The sequence below is a fragment of the Malaya genurostris genome, chromosome 3, assembly GCF_030247185.1.
Source record: "Malaya genurostris strain Urasoe2022 chromosome 3, Malgen_1.1, whole genome shotgun sequence".
NCBI classification, from domain to species: domain Eukaryota; kingdom Metazoa; phylum Arthropoda; class Insecta; order Diptera; family Culicidae; genus Malaya; species Malaya genurostris.
The window spans coordinates 113,853,820-113,878,330 of NC_080572.1; the positions used below are offsets into that span (position 1 = coordinate 113,853,820).

The 24,511-nt window shown below is 36.2% G+C and overlaps 1 pseudogene; it reads right to left on the reverse strand.

The window, feature by feature from the left end:
* Positions 1–24,511, reverse strand: part of LOC131439660 (uncharacterized) — a 91,680-nt pseudogene that overhangs the window by 13,736 nt on the left and 53,433 nt on the right.

Below are 24,511 nucleotides of genomic sequence, written 5' to 3' on the forward strand. Positions count from 1 at the left end.
TGCGTCGACTAAACAAGCATTTTAACCGTATAAAAACTCTAATGGTCGGTTGCTACATAGCAGTTAACTTTTAGTAGTGGTGATGTCTCTATTTACAGTATAAAAATCCATCAGAGAAACTAAGCCATTTCTTTGATATACGAGTTTTCTCACAACAGTCACTCAACGGACATTATGCCCCACCTTCGATTCAACAGTATGTTTCGAGTTAAAATATTGTTTTAAAGATTTCTAACAGTTATTAAAAAAGAATGTAGCATTGGGAGGATCAAAAAGGTTGGTTTCCAATTGTAATTAATTGATTATGCAATTGATTTCTGATGCAAAGAATATCTTCTTTGTCTGCTTTTCGACATTTCAAGGGGCATATTGCATCATTGTGATGGAGCATGCCACTGATTTGTTGTGAGGTGTATTATACGGTTGCTGGGGCATCATGCCTATAACAAGCGAAAAATCTGAGAATGTGGTCGTTTCGGAAAATGTGTTTGTATCAATCAATTCTCATCACTTCTACCGAAATCATTGAAAATTATGTTCTTCAGACGTAATGCAAATAAATACCTACTTTCTCGAAGAAAGTATATCAGTAGGGAAAAGCTGTCAAATGATATTTTCAGTTTTTTTCATGTTTTCCAACGAAGGACAACTGGCAAACTTTCATAGCAGAAAGATCTTACGAAAAGATAATGTTAGTGATAAAACTTTTGTTTAGAGAAGTCTTGTACACTTACAAAAAAGGAAGGGGCACTTTGGCCAGCAGGAGCGCTTTTTAATACTTTCTCCTACGTTAAAAGTATGCTGCGAAATTTGTTGAAACAGAAAGGCCAAATTCCACAAAAGGAATGTAAATGCCAGGACATTGCTTTGGTCAAAATCGTTCCAGCCTTCTCTGAGATTCGCGCATCTTTATTTTTCACACATATGCAAACACACATAGACATTTGCTCAGTTCGTTTTAAAAAATTTGAACGAACTCGAAACCTAATTTTTATATTTATAAAACGGTAAAAAGATGAAAAAGGTAAAACTACATTGGGGGCCTCCGATAAACAATGCTTCATATCACGACACCAATCCATTTTAAAGCGTTGATGTGTTGGCCGTGTTTTCTTGTAATAATATAGAAAAGTTATAACTTTTACTCCACTTCTAGATGCATTACTGACAATTTTAATTATATCAAGAGAAGGAGACAATTCTAATCGAAATTTCTTCTGAAGGCATTTAGTCTCCAAAATCAACCTCTGCAGCGCAAAAGAAAAACACATTTTGGTGTTATTTTGACCGCTTAGCACTGTAATAAAGGGAAACATGTTCTTGGCGTTTTTCATTGAAAAACACTGGTGGCGTGAATTGCTCTGGTTTTACACTTTCGAGCAGAAATGGTAATGAAACACCGTCAGAATATTGCATTTCTGCTCGAAAGTGCAAAATCATAGCAATCCACGCCACCCGTGTTTTTCAATAAAAAACAGCATCTGTTTTCAAGGTCAACTGTGACAGATATTGTCAAAAATTTAACAGAAAACTTCGTATAACTCAAAAAGTAAACGTCACACGGAACCGCAAAACAACCTAATTTTAAGTACATTCCATCCAATTTGGGGGTTCCGTTCAATAACCTAATTTTAGTTAAAGTGGCTCTAGGTAGTTCCATAAGGCACATGCAAAAAAATACTTAAATATGAGTTATATTTACTCTACAGTTGAGTCGTATTCACTTAATTTCAAGTTGGTACGGTTTACATAATTTTAGCTTATTAAATGAAATTTTCGCTGTTGGATGGTTTTGCTCTTTGTATTCTGACAATAATTGAAGGAGCGAATGAAAGGAAAAATTCAAAAGAACTTAAATTTAAGTAAAAAGAAGTCAAATAATAGGTAGTTTTTATTTTCCGTGCAGATCTCAAAAACATTCAATAACGTTCAGGGTTACGGGGAGACCTATCATTAGCGACTAGTTTGATCAAAATCGGTCCAATCATCTCTGAGATCTCGTCTTCTTTGTTGACAACACACATACAAACATACAATTGCATGACACTCCGCCATCCGGGCCTCGGAAAATGTTTCTAAAGTTCGAATACCTATTTTTTATATTTATAAAAAAAAGATAAAACGACCGTCACACTGAAGAACCGCCTTAAGAGTGCAATAAGTTAATCAAATTTGTTTTCCGACATCACAACCGAGACGCGGTAAATAGCAGTTAGAAGAAATGAGCACATTGAAACATTAAACTTCATCTGCTGTACACGCACAGCAATGACCCCTGGCGGTAACAGAAGCAACAAGCCAACGCACGCACCGATTCACCATTGGTTTGCGCTCCGGCTACACTTTTGCTTTCGATCATTTTTCGATATTCACGTTGCATGGCTACGGTGAGACGTGGACAGCGTATGAAAAATAATAAACCTAAGCGCGATCTGTTGTCATCGGCAGCAGGAGAATGCGAAGAGAAAAAAGTTTATCCTTGGCTTATGCTGGCTAACGCCGCCACAAGAGAAGTGAGAAATACAAATGATACGTAAATTTATTAGGACACATATCTGACATCAATCGCAATATTCCCCCTGGGTTAGTGTGACTATTGGTATGGTTAACCAGTTCGTCATTTGTGATTAAATGACAGCATGGGGTTTTCTCTCATTATTCTCATACATTGAGTTCCATTATGTGCAATACTCCAATTAACGATAGCCGACTTATTAACATCGGATTTAATATGGAAGCGTTGCTACTACGCAGCTTAGTATCAGGTAATTATGCATTGCTCTTGATAATAAAACCCCGTTATCACTTTCCCTGGTTACTTTTGATCTTGCATCAGGCATTTCGATGTAGGTGTGCTGTATCATAATGTAAGTAGATGCAGTTCATAACTACTAAGTACTTCATTACACGATGATGCACTAGTAATTTTGATTTCATAATCGACGATTGTCATTGCCAGCGAGCCCATCGTGACGATTATTCAATCCTAAACCATTTTTTTATCACCAGAAGCAAACATTTAATACTCAGCATTGAAAGTAATTTTCGAGGTGGAAAGAGGGAAGATTTTCATTCGCTTATGGCATGTAATGAACGAGCTTTCGATGTGGCACGGATTTTGTTGTTCCGCTTTCGGTTTCTCCATGCCTCCGTGCGCTACGTTTGATGGTGGTAGTTGATTAGGAGTGAACATAATATTAATCATGAACCCTACATCAAATAATATAATTTGAAACATATTAGCAACTGCAATCGGACTTCGTATGAAATCAATCTATTACTATGATGTAGGTGGTGGGTACTCAGTAATTAAACTTCTCCAGATGGTAGACTTTCGAAATCGATTGACACGATTAGACACCAACAAGCAAACTTCCTCTCTCGGCTAGGCAGGAAAAAAAACAATTTCATATCTCAATAGGGAAAACAAGTTAACTTCCAGTACGTGACGGCAAATTGCGTTTCATCATCTACATACAACCACAGGCACTGCGGCTGAGAGTGAAACGTACGCAAGAGAACAAAGGGGGAGCCTCAAGTAGCGTGAACTTGTCGGGCTTGCAACCAGAGCGCAGGTTGATAAATAATGATGGCGCAACACCCTTCTCGAGAGCAGAAAACCAAATCTTCGAAGCATTTATATCGGGTCGCACCGGTTCAAGCATACATTTTAGTTACTTCTGTCATCGTGTGCAAAAGTGAGAGTTAAAATACAGCTGGATAGTTTAAACCATCAGCTTTGTAAAAACTTGAATTCATTTCAACATCTTCACATGTATTGAGATAAGGTTTATTTATCAATATGGGAACAAATGAACCAACAATGGCCTTCGATTTGGGACTGAACTTCTAACTTGTTTTCACAATTGAAATTTAATTCAGTGCCGTTCCCGAGTTTAATAATTAACGTTATTTTGAAGATTCCGACTGCATATTTGATGTTATTAGATGAAATTTCGACACATTTTTAACACTACTTAAACACTTAAAGAATAGTTACAGTCATTATTTATTTGTCAATTATGTATGTCAGTCTTTTTGCTAACAATTTATGTATTGATATACAGGGTTCCCATGAAGACGATGCAAACCTAGCATTCAAACGTCGGGGTAATCGTAAATCTTTTTTTTTAATAACAAAACTGACCGAAACGTGACCAAGAAGGTCAATTATTTTATTTGGTTCGCCCAGAAGACTACGGAGCGGGTCGAACTTCAAGCCTTCAAGGTAAGTAAGGTACCTAACTGCGGGAATCTCGAAGCGCTTGTTAACCTTCCTCCGGTACTACGAAGGTGGCACTCTGATTTAGTCAAATTTGGCATCGTGCCATTATAGGAAACTGATGATGTTGTTTATGTGCAGAAAAAGGCTAATCCAGAACTTTCCCGTTAGATAAAATTGAGGGCAAGCTCCGGAAAACAGAGAAGGTCTTCAAGAACAACGAAATTTTGAAGAAATAGGAGATGGAGGTGCGTACAAAATATTTAGCCTAGGACAGAAGGTTGAAAAAACAACTCTACAAAAATATAGCTAATATATGTTTATTTATTCCCTGAGAGTTTCGAATATATCCAACTCATCCGACTTTTGGAGAATATTCATGTCTGTAAATTTTTCTCGAGTATAATCTTTATTTATAATTCTGTGCAATTCAATTGTATTGAACCACTACTACTTCCCAATCATGTTTAGAATTTGAAAAATAGATACTGATAGAGCATGGCTGGTCTAAATATTTGTTCGTAGATTACGAATTTTTTCTTAAGGCAAAGCTTAGAACTCATTTTGGCTAAAATCAATTAAAAGATTGATAACATTCTTTTTATTTCACTCCGGAAAAGCTAACACAGCTATCCAGCGACTAAATTTTTTCAATCATAAATTGATACAAAGGGTTTCTGTTTCCATGTCGTAAAAGGTGACAAAATGCAGAAGCTTCTTACCTTTTTCATCTTCTGTTGACAGTTTACTGTTGTGCGTACTGCAGTCAAATAAAAATTAATATCTTTTTCCCCTGAAGATCTGTTTCTTTATCGCTTGCCAGCAGAGCTTTAAAATGTCACGCATTTTCAATAAAAGAACACAATCCAACAGCCTCTTTGTCGTTATTTTCACTGTCTCATTTGTAAACGATCGAATTCAAAACAAACGTACAGAGAGAAAGCATTTTCGTCTTTCGCTTCAACAAAACAGAGTATCAATACCAATGTCACTCGTGTTCCTACAACAAGACGAAATCTAAAAATCATTTGCATGAAAATTTGTTCGAATTTCAATTCTCATTTTTTCATCAATAATATATTAAAAATCTGTGAATCTTGGCTATAAAGAGAGTCTGTATATGTTGTACATAAATTTATTTCACCTCGGTTTTAACCAATCTGATAAATCAAAAATATTTCATTTTAGAATCTCTTTGGAAACTAAAACTACTTTCATTGTGTATCGTTTAATTTTATTTATTAAGAAGCAAGGGAAAAGTCCAGTAGAACTGAGATTTCATTTTTTCCTCTCCAACAGGCATAAAACCTTCTCATCTCATGATCCAAAAAACGTCTAAAAATTATCGCAATTAATCTATGGTGCTAACTTGCCAGTATCGATTCTCAAGGCTTCGGTTGAATATCGATACTGCATAGTATGTAACTTTCACTGAAAACCGAAAATGACTGAAAGCGTAAAAGAAAGAAAACGGTTAGACGTTGGTCACCTAGACATTTCTGATCTTCTAAACATCATGGGTACGATTCAGAAGGTGGGAAAATGGGTTCTTCATGAGCTGAATAGTGTAAATCATCAAACGCTCAAGTTGCGCACTAATTCGCCTGTAAAACCTCATTTAGATTGGATGTTGGGACTAAATTCAGAACCTGGATTCTTGTCCACTTCAATTTAGATTCTTGAATTTTAGATTCAGAATTCAATTGAAGAATAAAAGTTAAAAATAAGACTCGGAAACTGTATCTTAATTCGAGATTTTAGAACTGAACTGAATTCGTATCCAGAATTATGATTTTGGAGAAAAAATCAATGTTCTGGAACAAATTTCTGGAATTGTTTTCGGAAATTGAGAACTGAATTCAGCACCTTAAGGATCAAATGTAAACCAAATTTGCTCGTATTGGTAATTTATGTATCACGTACTATTTATTTGTCACGTATTTCTAAGATTTATTTCTAGCGACATAAAAATAAAGATTGTACGCATTATTGAATTTACAATGGGTAGTATGGATATCAATGGATGCAATTTTAGTTTATTTTTAAGTGATGTAGGTGAATGTTATAGCTTGTAATAGTCGTGGATCTTGTTCTGATAAAAACAATATTGTTAATTATTTACGTATTCATAATGATCACCTTGTATATTAAACTAGGAATACGATATAACAATTTTACGCTGTATTTATTTTACTATATAACTAAAGCTTTTAATATTGTAATGATATTCAATGCAGATTCACGAAAAGCCTTCACAATAATTTTATAACACAGGTAGAGCTATCGCTGATAACTTTGATGGTGTGATGCTTCGTTTTCCATTACCGCATGGGACACTAACACTTATGTGATGCAATCAGTGCAAAGTGGCTTGGACGACGAGTTTAAAACTATCTTTTTTAGCAATAATTTATTCTAAAGTAAATGTTAAGTCTGACTTTTAGAATAAAGTATCAATTTTGATCAATTTCATATTATTCAATATTTTATTAACGTCAATTTGAATTCCCTAATGAAGAAGTTAGCCAGTCTGCTTGAGTGCATTTGTACAAGATCGTGCTACACAACATAAACAAAACTAAATATTTCTTGTTAAAAAAGCAGTTTTCCAGAAAAATAAATAGTTCTATGACAACCTTTCATATTGTCTTTCGCGAATTAAATTAAAGGCTCCTATTTTTCGTGGATTACTAATAAAAGGTACGTAAATCTTTATTTTGCAGGAGAAAATCCATACAGGAATGTGGTTGTTGCCAATCAAGTGTGTTAGTGGAAGTAAGTTGAAACTGAAATAATTTTTTCCGAGCAGTTTTAGACTAAGATTTTCGCTTTTCTTGAATTGCAATTCTAAACAGAATTGACTGATTTGTTTATTTTGCAACCATATGGAAGATTTATTGATTGAAATTTGGAAAAACGGTGCAGTAATTATGCTCAAAAGAGGTGCTCATATTCACGTTCTCCAGTTATGTCTCTGACATTACCCACACACTTTTTTCACCCTATTTTTCCTTGCACTGAATTGGAACATGGCTCAGCTCGCTGTTGAATGAAGTGAGTCTAGGGCAGGAGTCGGGAACCTTTGAAGTCAGAAAAATCAATTACAATTTACAAAATACTGATGCTTTTAAAGAACCAAAAATATTTTCTCGTTGTTTCAACTCTTTTACTAAATTTAATAGAATAAATAAAATTAGCATATGAAGTTTTCCCTTGCTGTAGCCAAGAAATCCGCACCTGGCCTAGGGTATGGGTTTAGTTTTTTTGCTCAGATTTTGTTTGATCGAGCAAAACAGAACGTATTTTTGTCTATAAATCAGAATTTAATTTAATCTCAAACACCCGCCATTTTGTCAAATAAAGAGCTTCTGTGTTTTTCAAAATGAATGTAAATGGAAAATGGAAGTGTAAATTGAATTTGTTTGCAACTATTCGTATTAACATTACGATCCGCCACATCATCAAACCCGTAAAGCTCGTGCAGTGCAAATAAAGCAGCACAAATAGTCACTAAATTCAACCTGTCCTTAAAAGTTATACGAAAAGATGATACTTTACTGCGATAGTACAGCCCGACGAAAAATAAATCAGACTATGTCATGTGCAATTGCCTCTTCCATGATTCTCACTCGCAAAACGTGTATCTCAAACAAACGACTCTGGCGAAGTAGAAACTAGTGGTGCCCCTCGTTCCATTCTCCTTACTCTTGTTAAACATGTATCCCGAGTCGTAAGAGTGAACATATGCAAGTCATATAGCAGTTCAAAACAACTTTGCTTTTATTAGACGTTTCTTAAACGTTTCTTCTAACAAACAAAACATTGACCATGACATTCTACCAAATATTCAATTGGTTCAAGTTAACGAACCATTGCAGTATGCTATACTAATCGGGATCATAACATGTCCAAGTGCACGCACACATGGAAACGTTAGGGCGAATTCACGTGGAAGTTTATTTACGGCGCGGTTCTTCGACTTCCTCCTTGTTTATAAACTTTTTGCCTCCGTTATTTTTCGAGTCATTATTATTGCTATTGTATGAGCATTATACGGATTACGGATGATATGGATCGAAAAATGAAGAAACTACGCGCCGGCGGTACTCATTAGAAGGTAAGCTAACCGATGAAAACAGCATATAGCTGTCACAGAGGAAAGTCAAAGCGACACGAAGACCCTGAATAGACATGACAAAGCGGGTTTCTTTTTCGTCGTAGGGTAGATAAACTAAATGCGATCGGAATTTGACGTTATTCAATTGGTTGTAAACCAGTTGCATAAACCTAAGTTCAGCATGTTTACTAACAAATCGAACGATTTATAAAAGTATCTTTCAAGAAAATTAGAACAACAATTTCGCTACCTACCCTAACTCACTGTAGCAACTCGAATGTCAAGGGGAGCCAGCGGCAAGGGGTAATTTATTATAGAATACTGTGGGTTTAAAATGAAAATTATATCCAATTTCCAGGTGAGAAATTGATTATTAGTGACAAATACCTCCATTCACAAGATTATCAATCTGTCAATCTGTTTAAGAAAAAATAACAATCGAGAATTACACTGACGTTACGTAACTGCACTTGAATATTGGTCAAACTTCTGCTTTCTACAATGGGATTTTGCGTAATGAATACCGGTGAAGATCGTTTTCACTCTTTGTTCCCACATGCTCGAGGATGTTCATTTGGAACAGTTGCCCTCGATATGCGCTGGAGAGTAAAAAAATGGCATGCAGAAGGCGACGCCACTCCATCTAGCGAGTATAAAAATTAACTTTTGAACGGGGCGTCTTCTTTTTGAGATGGTATGAATTTCACTTGGTAATTTTCCGCAGTAAGGGTACGAGTGTTCAGGATTGGTACGTTTGAATCATGATTAAACTTAAAACGATATTCGCTGTCAATGTGAAGTAGATGTTTGAATAGTTACTACCGATCGATAAATTAAATTTAATAACAGCAAAACGTCTTTGCTCCAGTTTTCATGCCGAAGCCTCGAACTGCTTGTATAGATGAGAAGCCTAAGTTAGACTACCCGAATCGATTACAAAGCTTTCAGCTTGCTCATGTGACCCTTGTCATTTTGTGTGAGTTATCGGCCCCGCTTTGATTTTTTTATTTATTGAGAGCTATATTTGAAAACAGTTCTCAACTTGTTCTACTCAATAGTAGAAGTTAGCTGACTGAATGTAGGGCAAATAAAGAAGAAAATGCATTGAAAGTCAATACAAAAAGGATAGGAAAAAAACATTAAGACTAAGATTGTTTCATCACATCTCGATCATTAAAATCTTCCTTTAGATCTGGATTACAGAAGTTGTTGGTAGTACGCGTTACCTCAAACAAGCTGATAGCTGTTAATAGTTGTTTGATATACAGTTGAACGCATCCCAAATAGACCAGAACAATGCGTTTAAAAGGCGAGCTTATCGTGGGTGTTGATAAGGAAGACGGACAAACGGTTTCTTCCACTATCACTGACTGCATGAACGAAAACAGTTCGATGGGCCAAACGGGGCAATACGACCATCTCAAAATTCAGTCAACAAACTTTTATATTGTTACATAATAAAAAATTCCTTGTAAAGTGGCTTCGGCTTTCAGTCTGTTATGATTGGTTAAGTAACATGACATACTCAAACATGAACATCATGTTTGAGTGCTGTTAAGAAAGTTTTACATTAGTTGTATTACAGCAATAACTATTCACTAAGATTGTTAGGCCTTTTTATGATTTTCAGCACCAATTTAATGATATACTTAAGATCAAACAAATACATGTTCATTGTATTTGTCTACTACATAGAAGTTCAACTTATTTCTCACGGCCATTTTGTGCTGTACCACCCAACTGATAACACCACGTAAGTAAAGTACAAAAACGTATTGTTTTTTCGAAGCTTGATTCGGATATCAATGAAATCAAAAATATATAATTCCTCCTATTGGCAAGAAAAAAAATGCAAAATAACACAACACTCACCTCTCCGTGGCAGTTTCTTCCAGATGGTGTGTTCTCCGGTAGAAAATATAGTCGCAAGGCAAGCAGCAAACACTGTTCGTTCCGATCTCTCCACACCATTCGCAGCTCAGCGAGGCACTCAATTGGTGAATCGGACCAAGGTCGCACCGGAAAGCAATCGCCCAAAGCCAGCACCATTGGTCGTGGGTTTCTTTACAATGTAATTCACAAGGGAAAATTAATTAGTATTAAGAGTTGATTTTATTTAAACGTAGGACAAGATATTACGGATTGTGGTCAGACTCGGCTTTTTTTCGAGTAAGGTTCTTAAAACAAAGAAACCCCTTTTTCACGCCAATATGCGCTGCTGTTACTAATAAAAATTCCCTCTAATTAAAATTCCCTCTAGCGTTCAATGCTTCAAATGTCAAAAATTAATGATATTCAGTTCGGTTTAAGTTATTGATCTTTCAAAATTTGAAAAATTAGAAACAACAAAAAAAATTTCATTCAAAAACACTGTTTTGTAATGAATAAGTCTGTTTTAATTCACTTAATGACGCTTGTTTGTCTAAAGTGTGTCGCACACACTGCACACCGTCATTTAGAACGACGACTTACTCATAATTCTCACAGATGGTTTCATCGATTTTCACAAAGTCAGATTCATATAAAAGGTCCTATAGTCTCATAGGTTGCTGTTGAATTTCATCCGAGTCCGACTTCCGGTTCCGGAGCTATAGGGTAAAGTATGTTTAAAATTTCAAACCATCATTTAGTTTTTAAATTGCATTTTATTGATTTAACATAACTGTTTACAAATTGAAAAGGTTATGTTAGTTTTCTTTAGTTGTTACTTTCTGATTTTATTCAAGTTTGAAAAAAAAAGTGGGTGGGTAATAACATAGACATAACTGGAAGACGTGAATGCGAATAAAACTTATGCGTATCTTCACACTTCTGAATATCATACACACAGATATTGCTCAGCTCAATAAACTGTGTCGAATGATATTTTCACTAGACAATTTTTCAAGAGATTGCATAATCTTGCTATATGAAAAAGGCAATAAGTATAATTTAATAGAATAGAACTGTTATCATGATTTTGTGACAATACTAACAAGTGGGGGTACAAATTGAATGGAAGAAATACCAAGGAGGGTAAAAAAATACTCAAAAATATGAAAATTTTTCACTTATCGCGCTGTAATACCCGATCCGGAAGTCGAATCTGAATCGACTTTTCGGGGAATTTTTAAAGAAAGAAAAGAGACCTTTAATTTGCATCTTATTTTGTAAAAACTGTTTAAGAAATTTCCGAGAAAAATTATTGAACGTTTTCTCATAGATTTGCACAAATTACCTTGTAATTGCTAAATCAGAAGTTGGATAAAAATGAGATTCAATAGCAAGCTATGAGACAATAAGTATGTATTGGTTATATGACACATTTCTAGATATGGGAGAGCTGAGGAACAGAAAGTGCGATCTACTACTGTGGTCTTATCTATTGCGAATCTGTGTTCGTGATCAATGCAATGTTCTATTAGCGCAGTTTGTGCTCTAAGAGATGTGATCTGGTTATCTGTGTGAGTAACATATGATCTTGTATGATATGTTCTAATTTGTTTACATTTGATTTATGCCCTGCTAGCCTGACTTTTAGAGAATTTTTGGTCATGCCGATATAGCAACTTTCGCAGTTTTTACATGGTATTTTGTATACAGGGTCCGGCACTCGAAGTGTAACCAATTAAAATTACTTTTACTTAATTCAAAGTACAAAATGTGTAAAAATACAAAATTCAGAATCAATTCACTTTTGCTCGATATGACCACCTTTTGCCTTGACTATGGCCTTGAGACGGTCAAAAAACGAATCGCAAGCTGCCCGAATGTGACTTGCAGGTGTATTTTGGCCCACTCGCGAACAATAACTTTTTTCAGCGCCTCGAGACTGGTGTATCTTTTAGTTCGGACTTTGCTCTCCAAAATGGCCCAAAGAGAATAATCCATTGGATTCGCATCTGGTGAATTCGAGAGCCATTGTGTGGACGTGATGAAGTTCGGAACGTTTTTTTTCAGCCATTCTTGGTTCACTCGAGCTTTGTGAGACGGTGCCGAGTCCTGCTGAAACGTCCATGGTCTGCCACCGAAATGTTTGTCTGCCCACGGCTTCAAAGCAACCTCCAGAATACTTTCCCGATAATATGTCGCATTTACCTTGACGCCAGGCTCGAAGGTCTGAAGTTGGTTACACTTCGAGTGCCGGACGCTGTATAACATTATGTTGTTGCATTATAGGCACGGGATCATTAACTTTACTAACAGATCGGCTGAAAAGTTCGTATCGTTTCTATGAGAGGGCGCCACTAGAATTAAATCCATGCCATTTTCAGTTAGTACCAACCTTCAAATGATACGTGTATAAATTTGACAGCTGTCTGATTATTAGTTTGTGAGATATTGCATTTTGAGTGAAGCTACTTTTGTTATTGTGAAAAAAATGGAAAAAAAGGAATTTCGTGTGTTGATGAAACACTACTTTTTGATGAAAAAAAGTGCCGCCGATACCAAAAAATGGCTTGATGAGTGTTATCCAGACTCTGCACCGGGCGAAGCAACAATTCGTAAGTGGTTTGCAAAATTTCGTACTGGACATATGAGCACCGAAGACGATGAACGCAGTGGACGTCCAGAAGAGGCTGTAACCGATGAAAACGTGAAAAAAATCCACAAAATGATTTTCAATGACCGAAAAGTGAAGTTGATCGAGATAGCTGACACCCTAAAGATATCAAAGGAACGTGTTGGACATATTATTCACGAATATTTGGATATGAGAAAGCTTTTTGCAAAATGGGTGCCGCGTGAGCTCACAATCGATTAAAAACAACAAAGAATTGATGATTCTGAGCAGTGTTTGAAGCTGTTATATAGAACCGAAACCGACTTTTTTCGTCGATATATAACAATGGACGAAACATGGCTCCATCACTTCACTCCGGAGTCCAATCGACAGTCAGCTGAGTGGACTGCACGCGATGAAGCGAACCCAAAGCGTGGAAAGACTCAACAATCGGCCGGTAAGGTTATGGCGTCTGTGTTTTGGGATTCGCATGGTATAATTTTCATCGACTACCTTGAAAAGGGAAAAACCATCAACAGTGACTATTATATACCGCTATTAGAGCGTTTGAAGGACGAAATTTCAAAAAACGGCCTTATTTGGAGAAGAAAAAAGTTTTGTTTCATCAAGACAATGCACCGTGTCACAAGTCGATGAAAACCATGCTGAAATTGAACGAATTGGGTTTCGAATTGCTCCCTCATCCACCCTATTCTCCAGATTTGGCCCCCAGTGACTTTTTCCTGTTCTCAGACCTCAAAAGAATGCTCGCTGGTAAAAAAATTAGATTAGCAATGAAGAGGTAATCGCTGAAACTGAGGCCTATTTTGAGGCAAAAGACAAATCGTACTACAAAAATGGTATCAAAAAGTTGGAAGATCGCTATAATCGCTGTACCGCCTCTGATGGCAATTATGTTGAATAATAAAAACGAATTTTGGCAAAAAATGTGTGTTTCTATTAAAAGATACGAACTTTTCAGCCGAACTGTTAAGGTCTAATGCGGCTACGCCTCATCGTTTTTAATGACCTACTGTCCGACCTCGCTGCCGCTCGTTCGGACCTAACTGAGGGATAGCTCCTAGCTTTGGGTAATCCGGGCAAACGCCCGCAACTAGACAGAGGTGATTTCTGCTGGGGCGCTGCCGTCTCGACCTGAATCATCTATGACGAACAGAAGATTGTGCTAGCACTAAGTGAGTTGCTTATATAAAATGACAGTGTGCTATTTACTACAGAATTTTAAAAATAAAAAATAGTAATGCTATTTCACGTAATATTATCGAAATATTCGGACCGAATATAAAATTCACACATTTCGTTCGAGTTTTTCTTGCAAAACATCACTCGACCGAAAAATAAACGATAATTTACATTAGATTAAAATATTACGAATCCAATTATTATTATGACAAATGTCATTATGCCAAATGGCCATTATGCCAAATAACTGTTATACCAAATAACCATTATGCCAAACGGCGTTATGCCAAACGGTATTATGCCAAATGACCTTATGCCAAACGGGTCGCCCACCTCAAAAACATTGAGCAACCAATTCAAAATTACCGTCACTAATAAGTAATTATTTAGCAACAATTTGTCCACTTAGCTTCGATTTGTTTTCAAGCTTATTTAGGAGGACAGCTTCGTTAACTTCTTAACTTAAAAAATTGAGCAACAAATTATTCACCGATTTGTGTTATCATCGGTGTTCGGTACTGCAGAATGAGAACGTGCGAAAAGATGTCTAACTCATTTGAAATGTTAAATTAATTTAAAATCCTTAAAATAGATTAAAAATTTCGGCTTGACGTGCTATTGCAGAAGCATATTTCAAACCTTTTCATGTGGTTTTAACTTGGCCTCAATTCATTCAGTCATCTTGACATGTTGATTTATTTTCATAAAACCCGTCTGCCACATCCCTTGCAATGTTCATATTCTTACTATTAGTATTTATGTAGGACTGGTCTGTAGGACAAAATACTCAGATGTTTGCAATATCATACTAAATCCGAATGATATAATTGGCTGTTTCTGAAGACTGGATACGCTTTGTAAGAAACATAACATGGAAAATGTTAATTGTACATTGCTAAATACGCGTCGATTGCTTGTCATTTATAAAGGGTCGCAAATCTTGCTGTATTGTTTGAATCCATTTGATGCAAACATTACATTAAGGCGGAGCAGTTCGATAGAACAGTGACCTCCAAACGATTTGATCTGTTTACGAAATGGGTTATCGGAATTTGATTGAGTCAACAACACTAAAATTTCATTGCTCAATCTCGACGATAAAAATACCGATATTCGCGCCGTCGTGTGCTCGGTAATCGTCTCTTCAACACGTATAATTTGGGAGAATTCCGGCAACTGACAGTTCTTGCTTAAATTGTCAGCTCGGGAAAAGCGCTTCGAAAAACATCATGAATTGTCGAGTCATCAGTAATGGAACTTTTCTTTATTATTTGCAATAAATCACACAAATGAAGGAAAGAATGTATTTTAACAACCTTCATTTTAATTTGAAGCATGAAAACAGTAAACCAATAGTAGTCCACAATGCCTCTACCTGTAAATTAACGGATATCTAAAAGTATTTATGAAATGTGGATACTTTAATTCACTTATTCGGTAGATCGTTGAATCTCTTAATTTTTATCTTTTCGTGAAATATCGAGATCTTTTCCCTAACACAAATTGTATATTTTCCTGTTTTACGAGAAATAGCAACAGGGTGCGATGCATAATCGACAAGTGACACTAAATGGTAAGTATTGTCCGCATTTCAGTAAAAGCTAATTTGCTCAAAATCTAGGCAAATGCTATTTTCGATATATTTGAAATTTACTGACAAACCAAACTTCGATGTCCTTTAACAAGATATCAGAAAAGAATTTTGATGAAATTCGAAAAAGAACATTTGCATTACTGAACAATTGGTATAAAATCATGTTGCCGGTCTAATTCAGCGTTTAATAATTCCGAGCTCGAGAATCTGTTTTAAGTGTGTGGGTTAAAGAATTTTTCCCGAAATTACATGTAATTTTGAGGAGAACGGGTATAGCGTGTGATAGGTAAGTCGATGCCAATCACGCCACCCACCTGGGTTCAATTCCCAACCACGTAATTAGGGTCAGAAAGTTTTTCTGGTCCGAAGAGGCGAATGACCTGAAAGTTAAAACAAAATAAACGTAATTTAAGCTCGATTTCTTGAAATAACATGGATTTTTCAGCATATTTGTTTGATCATATGTATTCATTTCACCCGAATATGATTTGGAAAGGTACGAAATATATAAAAAGCGAATTAAATATACTCATTTTGTAAGATATTGATAACAGAATTGCATAAACCTCGAAGTTTAGAAAGAATCTGGCGTTTTAAAAAGTGCAACAATATTTTATTTTAAGGGATTATTTAAATATTTGCACTTCTGTGTTGAGATATGAAGTAGTCGTTCAACTGGCTGTTTGATTTTCAGTGCAATCAATCTACCGATCATTCAGTAATCATAACATTTTTTGAACTTGTAAATTGTAAACTTCAATAAATGTAATTTTTACTTCTGCAGTTTAAGAATTTTTTTACAATACAGCTATCTATATTTTTTTTAATTAAATTAAATTAAAAATGACGATATACAGCTTTAAATTACTTTAGGAATTCGTTAGTGGTTCGATAGACACCTTGAAGTATGAAAGTATTATAGACAACTTCCTTTAAATGTTAGTTAGAAAATGGCATAATCGTTTTCATCTATCCAATGCGTAAAAGGACTGTCGCAAACTATGTATGAAATACGCTGAACATTGTATCATTTTTTTTCTCACAATTAATGCGAACCAGAAATCTACCCGTTAGTGTCACTGTTGTAAACTAAGTCCAAACAAGCCGGTCAAGTGCACCAATAAACTTTGGAATCCGACCGAACCCTATCAAGAGTCTGCTTTAAACCACAGAATTTCCCTCCCTTATTGGATTTTTAGTGTTTCGATACGTACTCTTTTTCCGCTGCCGTTGTCGAGGCATTACATAAATTATTCACACCGGTCGAGGCACTGCTATTTTCACTGACACATTTTCGATGCGTCTGTTTTGGCTTCGAGCTACTGCCGGTTTGAGCTTTGTTGTTGGGACTGCCACCACTACTGCCACTGTTACTACTACTACTACTACTACCTCGGCCACTGGTAGTCCCGCTGCTACAGTTGCCAATACGATTGACAGCGTGCTGGCTTTGGCTAAATGGTTCCGCCGATTGCACTGTTCCCGCCGCGGATGACAATGGCGTGGCTGCAGACGTTGACAGCGATGATGACGTCGTTAACGAGGATGCCGAAGAACAGGACACACCTGAAACCGTTGCCGGAGTGGATTCTGAACAACAGTATGTGATTTTAACACCTTTGTAAAAAGTGTACGGACCGTGATAACCGCATGCTGCACCGGCGACCTGGGAAAAAATTAGATAAATGTATTTGATTAGTGGAAAATTTTCTAATGATTTCTTATTTTGTAAAAGGGTAGCAATCTCATTTGCTTTGCCATTGTGGCAAGTATTTTCATGGAAGGGTGCAAATATGCTGGTATGGAAACTGAAAGCACATGAACAATCAATTTTATTATATTAGTTAGTGAGATTTTTAGGCATGATTTAAATGTTTTCATTGCAGGACTTATATAGCAACATGATTCCTAATCTGCAAAATCTCATCACTTTTAATCAGATTTAGATGACAATGCATCCTAATAAGTATCAGTAAACGTTAATATTACCTATCAAATATCGTTCCACATTGAATTATCGAATAAAATTTTCTTTTTCGCTAACAGGAAAGTGCTACTATGTGCTAAAGGATAAAATTTGTATTCCGTTTCAATAACTGCTTCAGGGGAGCGGTTCCATGCACAAGTAGGGTTGTTCTCAGAAACAGTATTTCACCCGCTTTTTTTCATTTATCCAACAGCACATCAACCCCCCTATCGTCTTCCTATATATCTACCTACTGGAGAAGGTACATAATCTTCTTCTATGTACGAAATAAAGTGTGTGGGGAAAATCACAAACCGGGTGCAAGCGGGGACTATGTTTCCGCACCCAATACCATAACTACCACCGTCACTTGTTGGTAGGGTGATAGAAGGGGTCGGACTTAACGAGTCCCCATCATCGAAAATTGTGAAAACATTCGGAAAGGAATGTAAAGTTGACATGCGTAATGTTTCCATCTAATAATAGTTTAGGAACAAGTAAATAGGTATTTTTCTAATCTTATTATTTTTTATTACCAAAAAGTCGAAGGTACAAGTGCCAGTTTCATCGACCCAGGAAATCAATTTTTCATGATTTGCATTAAAATTTATCAATTATTGCATCGAAACCGGCGGAATCAAACGGCTCGTGTTTGCGACTTCATTCTCAATGATGGTCACACTTTGCTCGCTTCCGGAGTGTCCATTCAAGCTCGTGTTGCTATTGTCTTATTGTGAGTTTGAATTATATAATGTATGCCAGCAGAACATGTTGCCTGTTTTTTTCTGCTCGGGAAGTGCTTACAGAAGACTGTACAGGCCAATGAATTATGTTTTTATTTTACCTCTAGATAAATGTATTTTACCTCTACCTTTGCTATTAGAAGGTAATGTAATCGTACTGGAAACAGGTTTATTCTGTCGAACCGAGAAGGCTCCAGTTTCGTATACCTTTCGATAGATTCAGTGGAGAGAATGATATTGAATTTCATCTGTAACGAAACTTTAGAATTGCGGATTGATGAGTGATGTTTTCCGAAATATATCCAACGCTTATTTTTTATATTATTCGTGGGTGTGTGCCCATATACTAGCCTAAAATTGTTGGTTACGAGTAACATTATTGTAAACTGTACCACATTGCAATTTTATCAACATTAGAAACGGTTTTTGTAGTCAGACGTGCTTTTAGCAGTCACATTAAACAACGGAATTCATAGAGTTAAATTAATTCTCAGCATACACATTTTACTCTAAAAGCTCGAACAAAAAAATACTGCAATTTCGCAGATGACGCACTAAAATTCTATATTCAGAGCTCGAATAGAATCGTTGCGTTGCAACGGTAGTTATGGCGAGTTCCACACTGATATCATTATTTTTACTATTGATTGACTGATAGGAATTTCGGTAGCACGACAGTCACCATTTTCAACAACCCCATCTTCATCCGCCATAAGGAAGTATGAAGGATACAGAAGAGAGAAAATGTTGATGCTTTACCTACTTTAAGGAAGGACCATGACTCATCAGAGTGTTGCAGAATTGATTAATCTTTTATGCCAGATTAGGCAAATTAACTGCAGGAAAAATAACAAAATCAAGATCACCTTTGTCCAATTTTAATTAACTTATTTAGATGTACACGACTTCCATGTGGTAAAACAATTTTATTTTCGCGGATAGGGTGACCGTTTCGATTAAAGACTAATTTAAAAAAAAATGAGCGAATGCATTTTTAGTTTACATATTGCTCAAATCATTGTAACTCGAAAGCTGTTACATGTATAAAAATGTTGTCTAAGAAGAGGATGTAGAAAATCAATTAGATCCACTGTAATGTTGTCCAAGAAGAGGACGTAAAAAATTTATTAGATGCACTGAAATAATTATATACTGAAAAATAATTTTACAGTTGAATAAATTCACATACTTAATTCTTTCCGCAATATTTTCTTCTTAAACAAGTTATGAACACAAACACACAGCTGAAAAAGTTGTAGCTGAAACCGTTCAAAGGTATGCACGTTTTTGTTTTTTTCATAAAGAAAGGTTATACAATCACTAGGACTATCGACTAGTAAAAATTGGCCCGCAGGGCAAAGTGTCATATACCATTCGACTGAGATCGTCAAGTTAAGCAATTTAAGCAAAACGAAGTCTTGGAATTACATTCCTTTTGTGGAATTTGGCCTTTCTGTTTGCACAGACTACGCAGCCGATTCATAGCGTACAGAATATCATTGCATGGCTAGTACTACAATCCTAGTGACACTAAGAATCCTTCCAGGTCGGGACTCGAACATGCGACAACTGGATTGTAAAACCAGTACGCTATGCATTGAACTGCCAACCCAGGCAAATATCTGTGTGTGTATGTGTCAAATAAAGTCACTAATTTCAGTCAGAGAGAGCTGCACCGACTTTCACAAACTAAGGCTCAAATGAAAGATCTTATGGTTTCATGAGTTGCTAGTGAATTTCGCCCAGACTCGACTTTCGGTTCCGGAACCACAAGGTCAAACAAGGTTACAAACCGTCATTTAAAACGACGATGCAAAATAAGGGAAAAATTCTTCCAAATTTGACTTTTACTGTTTAAAAATGGAAAAGATTTTATTAATTTCTAAATGAATTTTATAGTTTTTATTCAAGCTTCAAAAAATTTTTGTTTTGGAATACTCCTTGTTGCCAAATTTATGAAAACATGAGTAATATGAGAAAGGCATCATTACACCACTAGGTAGATTAAATAGGTTTATTTTATATTTCCATTAGAAACTAGTTATGAAAACGAAAGCTTCTTTTTAAAAAAGACTGCAAATAAAACAGTTTAAATTATCTTCAAAAGCAAAAAAAAAGTCATTTTTGCTTCTGCAGATAATAGAATATGATTTTACAGGTCAAAAGTTTGAAAAATTCCTCATAGTAACCTATTCTTCTAAAAGTATTCGTGCTCTAGATATTTAAACATAGTATTCAAAGTACTAAAATTTTTGTTAAGTGACAAAATGATCATTAAAATGTCTTTTCTTTTAAGTGTAAACTGACTGACTGACAATTTAAGGAAAATGTTAATTCTTCAATTTTCTTCTCTAAATATCTCGAGAACAAATGCTTCTAGAAGAAACGTCACTATGAGTGAATTTATTGCTTCTAAGTTGCGGAATCATATTTTGGTATTTTAAGAACTTTTTTCGTCATAAAACTAGCCTGTTATTTGTTTTCGCTTATCCATTTTGTGATAGACATTTATCAAATTTATGTCAAATGTTGGTTTTCATTAGTAGCTCAAAATATTGCGGAAAAATATAGGTTTTTTTTCAGTGTATATTCTTTCTAGAGTGCCTAATATGTTTTCTTTCGGATAATTTAGTAATTTCTGAAAATAACGTTTCTTCTTTTATATTCATGCAAATATTTTTGAGAGTGCTCTATTTGATTTGATTGACAATTTCTTCTTGAACACCGGTTTTTTAGTAACAAAGATTACATGAATAGTTAGGTAATCCATGTATACAAAATCGTACGCAACGGTGATTTTGAAATAATTTTCACTTTTATGCTTTACAAAGACTTTAAAAAAATGTTTGTATGAGTTTGGATGTCTGCTCTCTGTGTGTTAACTAACAAAGAATCAAGTGAACCAGCTCTTGTCAAAAATAAATTATACTAAAGTTTCAAAACAACATACATACCTTAGGCTAGAGAAAGATACTCGTTCCATAAAATTTTGAAAATTAAGGAAACCATTTGTATAATATTTTGAGCCATATACAATACTAATTCAGGAAAGCATTTTTATTTGATAGCTTGAAAACTAAATATTTGATTGGATTAGATACGCTGCTCAGGCCATACATCGTTGTCAGAGTTTTCAATCGAACTAACAGGAACCGGTTTTTTAATTGGTTTAACACTACACAAGTTTTTATTTTAAAAATCATGCACGCAAAAATGCAAACTGTCGTAATTTCATTTTATTTTCAAAAATTTGCATTAACAACAAATAAAAAATAATTCTTGAAACATTTTGTCGGAGACAGAATGCAATTCTCGTATATTCAGAGTTAAGACTGATCGTAATTTCGAGAGTAATTTCCAACTGATGTTGAGCACGAAATCACCTGAAGACCTACAAGAAGCAGAAAATCTCGAAACAAAGTGTAGAACAGAAGAAGCGAGCAGCAACAATGGCCCGGAAATTGTATTCGCGTCTTTTGCAGTGCCCGGATGCATGCGTTTTGATAGACGATGAGACTTATGTAAAGGAGGATTCAAAAACCCTTCCAGGTCCACAATACTTTACTGTCCGATTCAAGTGGAGAAATTCGGTCGAAAGGTACTAGTATGGCAAGCAATATGTTCCTGTGGTTTGAAGTCAACCATTTTTTACACTACCGGAACTATAAATGCAGAAATCTATCGATCTGAGTGTTTCCAGAAGAGATTGCTGCCTTTAAATAAAAAGCATAGTACACCTCCACTGTTTTGGCTAGATTTGGCGTCGGCTCACTATTCCAAAACCACTCTCAATTGGCTTGAGGAAAAGGGTATACATTTCGTTGAGAAAAATATCAATCCACCTAGTTGCCCTCAGCTTCGACCCATCGAACGTTACTGGGCAATCGTGAAGAGGGTCTTCAAGAAGGCTGGTAAGGCAGCTGGGAATATGCAGGAGTTCATAAAAATTTGGGCTCAAGCGTCCAAAACATACGATGCAACACTAGTCCGGAACTTGATGAAGAGCGTTCGATCAAAAGTTCGAAAATTCGTGAAGAAATAACCTTAATTTAATCCGGTTTTCATTATGATCAACCTCGTACAATAAAGGATCAATTTTTAGTTCGTTTTTTATCAAAATTTGAAAGAAAAATTTGTGGATAGCTTATTTTCGATACACTCCTTATTTGCTTTAATGATGAATATCGTTATGAATTTCTTTCTTGGAGGAGAGGCGTTTTTATTGGTATATAGCGGATGAAGGGGGAGTAGTGTTTCGCTGTTCACGCCCCCATCCATTGGTTCGGTGTCACTGTTGGCGGAATCATCAGTATTGCTTGAGGATGTGTCATTGTTGTTGATGGGTGTCACAAAAGTGCTGGGGTTGTTCGGGTTGGTGTGAAGGAAGCGCCTTTGTACTTCGGTGTAGTTGTCTTCTTGCCCAGTTTATCACATGGCTTACCGTAGTGATCAGCTTTTTGGGAATATTGGCATGTAACCATCTGATTGTCATAGGTAACAAGTGATACGAAATCCTTGTATCCTGCCCGAAAATCACATAAGAAGGTATAGCCTTCTTTAAGGGCATGTGTAGCAAGCGTACGCTTCTTAGAACACCAGGGAAAAAGTTCTTCCACACTTCTTTTTCGATGGAAAGAATCTTTCCGTACTGGGACATAGTTCTGCGAATATACTGATCGGGTAGATCATGCACACGCTCTTCTATCGTACTATCTTCCATATACACTGATATGTTATACTTGATGTGTTCATGCTCCACGTAATGCACATTGTTATTGTATTTAGCGAATTGTTTTTCTAGCCACTTTTTCCAAAACTGGATGTAAACAGCAAAATTTGTCTTGTTGCATTGAAGCAAATGTACTTGTTTGAGATCAAGATGCATTTACTATCAGGTGTATAATTATGCTTCCGCCGTTTTTTTCGAAAATCAATAGATTTATTGCGAAAAGGTGTTTACAGATGTATTATTCAAAGTATTGTATGTCGCTAGCGACAACTTTCTCCCATCTTTTCGGCAATTTTCGAATCCCGGCTCGAAAAAAGGAGTCCTCTTTAACGCTATCCATGAATTAATCCATTTTTCCAACTCATCGAAGGATTGAAAATGTTGATCTGCCAGACCGTGTGCCATCGAACGGAATAGGTGGAAGTCAGAAGGGGCTTCCCAATTCAGCGTTTCGAGGTACTTTTTGACTTTTTGCGACGTGAGGCCGAGGATTGTCGTGTTGGAGGTTGACTTTGTCATGTCGCTCTTGATATTGTGGCAGCTTTTTTTTAGCGCGCGACTAAGGTGCATCAGTTGCGTTCGGTAGCGATCTCCTGTGATGGTTTCACCCGGTTTTAAGAGCTCGTAGTAAATCACACCGAGCTGATACCACCAAATACAAATCATAACCTTGGCGCCGTGAATATTTGGTTTTGCCTTCGACGAAGTAGCATGCCCGGCCATTCCCCATGATTTTCTGCGTTTAGGATTATCGTATCGAACCCACTTTTTATCACCGGTTACGATTCGATGTAAAACCCCTTACGATTTTGTCTTTGGAGCAGTTGCTCACATACAAATAGACGACGCTCGATGTCCCCCGGTTTCAAATCGTACGGCACCCAATTTCCTTCTTTCTGAATCATTCCCAGGGCCTTGAGATGTTTTGAAATGGCTTGCTGACTCACTCCCAACGATTCGGCAAGATCTTCTTGGGTTTGGCACGAATCTTCATCAAGCAATGCTTCTAGTTGTTTTTTCTCTTCCACCACCATGTTTGTCTTCGACATCGAAGTCACCATTTTTAAAACGTTGAAACCACTCCCGACACATTTTTTTGCTCAGAGCAGCATCACCATAAGTTTCTGAGAGCATTCGATGCGCTTCAGCTGCATTTTTTTCGAATTGTAATAGAAAAGTAAAACTTTACGCAAATGGCGAGAATTGGGCACATAAACAAACATTTTCGACCGTGAATAATACGAAAACAAGAACAACTGTCATTGAAACGGAGATGACAATTCGTTAGGCACTGTACACACGGCGGAAGCAAAGTTGTACACCTGATACTTAAGCGAACCTTCAAGTTCTCTAATCGAAGTTCGAATTTTACACTGCCTGAAATCAACAATAATTGTATTCTTTCGCAGTGGCAGAGGTAGGTAAAACTACTTGAGAGTGCAATCTGTTAGGAT